Below are 4508 nucleotides of genomic sequence, written 5' to 3'. Positions count from 1 at the left end.
CCTTTGTACCTTTCTGTAGCTCCATTATTTACTGTTCAGATTGTAGAAAGCAGTTATTGGCCAGTCTGTACTTGTGCTTTCAATAAATTTCTTCTGTATTCTTTGCTTCTGATTTTCCTATCTTTTTATTGTGCCTATTTTGCTTCTGATTTTTCCTTCTAATGTAATTTCAGCTGCCTCATTTTATATAACTTTGACTCTTCACATACCTCTGGCTGGCAGAGTGTTTGTCCCTGTTAGCATCTCTGTATGGTGAGGGGTGACGAGCCAAGGCTGAGCCTGGAAGGGGTGGCTGTAACACGGGTCCGTTCCAGCTGCTCCTGCTCCAGCCCTTCAGTGCTTGAATGAAGTTCAGAGGTAGGAGGTTGTAGGGCCTTAACTGATGCTCTGCCTTTGTCACACTCCAACACTTTTTTACTTCATGTTCCTAAACTTTTCATATATTCTAGCTAATATCCATGAAATAACCCACTTTCAAGTCAAACACGTAATACTCTCTGTAGTTTTGTGCTTTAGATGTGTCAAAGCTTTCTGGCTAGCTGGATGTAGTGCAGTTTCACATCCAGTGTGAGCGGTGAGATTCCCGTTTCAACTCCTGTAAAGCGGTACGAAGGATTATTTTGGTTCTTGTGGGTTACTCTAATGTGCAAACACTCCAGCTATGTTGGGTGCACCTGGGTGCTGATAAGCTCCCTGAGGAGCAGGGCTTTTCATTACAGAGGTTTGGTTTCTTACCTGTGTGCTCAACTCGGTTAAAATTCCTTTCCAAAAGTAAATGTTCCCTGATGTAGACCTCGGAGCGCACTCGGATACCACGGAGGTAGCCCTGAGGTTTCGGGTATGGCACTCCCAAAGCTTTACTTTGAAGGGAAGCAGTGGGAGCAGGTGCTTACAGGGAAATGACAAAATTCTGTGGGGAGTGGGAAAGGTGGCTGGATGGGTCCCTCAGTAGGGAAAGATGGGGTGCGCTCCCCGGAGCCCCTCCTGGGACTCCAAGCGTGCAGCCGAGCCCCTTGGAGGTTGGCAGCCAGCACGCTGTGCTGCTCGCTTCCTGCAGGCTCGGTGTCGAGAGCTGCCGGCCTCGCTGCAGATCTCTCTCAAACAGAAACGAGGGGTGCAGCACTGCAGTCCTGTTCCTCGTCCCAGCGCTGGGAACGCTGGTGCACGTGGGTAGGCACCCATGTTTCCAGGGACAGAAAGAATAAAACGTACTGAGCTGTTGCTTCTGTGGCTCTGCTGTTTTCTGTCCTTTGGCCACATTCCCTTTGTGTTGAGCACATTAGCGTTAAACACAAGCTTATTTCATAGGCATCTGGGTACAGACTTCAGCCTCCAAGGTTACTGAGCGGGGTCCTGCAGGAGCCTCGGGCTGCTGAAAGAGATCACTGTTGTTCTGTGAAAGTGTAATAGGATTTGTAACAGCTGCCTCTTCCCCGGCCTGTCTCGATGCTTGTGTGACAGCAATGCTGAGCTGTATGCATCGCCACCCTGCAGGAATGAGCAAGTTAATTGCTCCGGGTTTGGTTCAGCAAGTTCTCCGGTTACAAGGTGCGTAGCCTGCTCCTGAATGCCGAAGGCTTGGGCATTCAAGCCAGCATCCTGCTGTTCCTGTTTGATTTCCTAGGTAAGGTTGGTGGTCGTTAATGCCAGGAAGGTTGTTGCAACCTGATCTCCCAGAAAGTCATCCTGAGCAGCAGAGCACCACCAGCATCCACGGCATCTCCTGCCCTACCCCAGGCTTGCTCAGGAGCCTGCTGCTGTCCTGAGCCAGGCAACGCTTGGTGCTCCAGTGGGTTCATGGAAATGTGGTAGAGCTGTGGGCAGTGACTCCTGCATTTGTTCCTCCTTCCAGTGAAAACCAGGCAGCGTGGCAGGAAAACCAGGCAATGGTGCCCTGCGAAAAGCACGAGGCCTGCAGCGCTGTCCTCTGCCCAGTGAGGCGGGATCCCTCTACCCACCCCTGTCCCTCTTGGACAAGTAATGAATTGCTAATTAGCTGCCTGGTGCAGTAATTATGGCCTCCCAGCTCTTGCTGCAGGCAAAGCAAATATCGATTGTGGGGTGGGCGCATGTGATGGGCTGGGTCGCCATGGAAACGGCAGCAGCTGCCTGGCGGGAGGACAGATCCTGCTGGTGCCTCCGCTGTCCCATCCCTTCCTGCGGTGGAAACCCCCGTGGGGCCCAGCGTGGCTGGGCCAGGCTGGGCGACTCCTGCAGAGGGGATGGGCTGGGTCAGCGTGTTCTCCGAACCCGCTGCATCCTCCTGCAGCCGCCATGCCAACAGGAGGATGCGGGGATGTGGCAGAGCCCGTGTCTGGGTGCTGGAGCGAAAACATCCATGCTCGCTTGCCTGTGTGTGCTCTGGCACTGCAGAGCCAGCTCTTACCTGGACTCTGGCACTGCAGAGCCAGCTCTTACCTGTGTGTGTAATTAGTGGAGGGAACTTCTCTAAAGATGTCTTTAACAGGAAAATGTTGACTTATGGAAACGTGGATTGTTTTCAGTGGGAGTACACTGGTCTCACCAGCTCTCTGGGTCAAACAGATCTTCCACACAAGCTCCCGCCTGGGAGCGGGAGCAAGGGGGGAGAAGTTCACTGCAGAATAAAACACCTGAGGAAAGGCCAGTCTTTCCGAGCATCCTCAGCATCTCCAGGTATGGAAAGTGAATTTAGTGAACTTGGCTGGACCCCCACCCCTGCCAATGCTGCTGCTGCCGCTGATCCTCCGTGGGTGCCCCTGCTCAGGAGCCTGAATGCTCCTGCCCGCGTGTGAGAGGCTTCTGCGCCTGGACCCCCAGCCCTGCCAATGCTGCTGCTGATCTTCCACGGGTGCCCCTGCTCAGGAGTCTGAATGCTCCTGCCCGGGTGTGAGAGGTGCTTCTGCGCCTGCTCGTGCTGCTGGGCCTGAACCAATATTTGCTAAAGCCAGACTTCCCCTGTTGCCAAGTATCTGTTGTGTAGTCAGTGTCTTGCAAAGGGCTTCGGAGAGGGGAGCAGCACTCTGCAAACTGTCTTAATGGTGCGGTATGGAGAGGGAGGAGACAGGACCCCCCTCACCCAGGGCTGCTGCACCCCGGATGCTGAAGCTCTCCAAGTGAAGCTGTGGCTTTTCAAATGAAGATGCTTCGGGACAGTTGTCGAGTGGCTGTCTCACTCTAAAGTGTACGGTTTAGGAAAGTGAATCCCTCCTCTTGGTGCCTAATCCTGACCTGTGACCAGCACTGGTGCCTTCCCTTCAGTCTGATGTCGATATTTCACAGGCCGTGAGGGAATCTGTATTTATACATAATACATATATTTATATGTATTATGAGGAGGATGAAGATGCTCCCTCCCACGCCCCATGGGTCCTGAGGCGGCAGCGGCTGCTGGGGGGGCTGCCCCGGGGGGCCGGGGGCTGCGAGAACTGCATGGGGCTGGCAGTTGCTATGGAAACCGCTGGGTCAGAGGCAGCGTGAAGCGGCGTGTGACGCCATCACTCACTGCAATGAGCCGCGCGTTGGTGTGGGGCTGGGGGGGGGGATGTAAGCACCCCACATCTCCCCTTCCCCCCCACCAAGGGCTGCCAGAACAAGGTGTCTGTCCCAGCTGGCCTTGGCCGTCACTAATGGCTCTGTTTCATCTTCCTGGGTCACCCGTACCAAGGCTGGATGCAGCAGCCTGCAGCACCATGGCCCTTGTGCTGCTGCTGGACAGCGTTGGACCCCCCCCGGCTCATCAACCCGTTAACCGGGCAGGCACAACCCACTGGTGCCCCTGCCGCAGCCCCCCACACCTCGAGCTGCTGCCAGCAATCCTCCTGTAATCCCTGGGTGGCTTTTCCAGCACCGAGTCGGGGTTATGCTGGATAATCCATATGTTTGCAAGGCGGAGGCTTTGGGATATCCACTGTTAATCCAATTGGCAGCGGCAGTTTGGTGCCATCATCACATTGCCCTCTTTCTGAGGGGACAGGGGCTGCCCCTGCCACTGCACCCTTGGCTGGGACGGCTCCGGCGATGGCACCGTGAGACTCAGTCCCTGCTCTGTGGCAGCTCCTGCGCGCTGTGGAGCAAAACCAGCCTCGACTCCATGGTGCTCTGGAGCTGCCGTAAACCCCTCCAAGCAGCCATGCCTCGGCCCGTCCGGCCCTGCCTGCTGGACAAGAGCGGCGTGGCGGCTCTCCTGCTGTGCTCCCTTGTGCTTCGGCTGCTTTTCCACCTCTTCTGCCCAACCCTGCCCGCTCTCCCTGCTGTCCCCATCCCTGCCTGTGGTGCTCCCCCGGGAAGGCTGTGCGTAGTGGGCGGCCGCTCCCCGGGGTGATTTACAAGCCGTGACAAATGGGAGCAGATGCTCCTCTGCGCTGGGGCCGGGTCGTGCGGGGTTTCGCCGCCACCATACAGCGACGGGTCTGGGGGAGGCGGTGGCACGGGAGGATGCCAAATGAGGTCTCTGAGTGTCTGCACCGCTGCTGCCGCCTTCGCTGCCGGGCCCCGCCCCTGGGTTGGCATCCTCCCCCCCGGGGCGC

The sequence above is a fragment of the Aptenodytes forsteri genome, unplaced genomic scaffold, assembly GCF_000699145.1.
Source record: "Aptenodytes forsteri isolate BGI_AS27 unplaced genomic scaffold, ASM69914v1 Scaffold147, whole genome shotgun sequence".
Taxonomy (NCBI): domain Eukaryota; kingdom Metazoa; phylum Chordata; class Aves; order Sphenisciformes; family Spheniscidae; genus Aptenodytes; species Aptenodytes forsteri.
Note: the sequence above shows the minus strand (reverse complement) of the source record.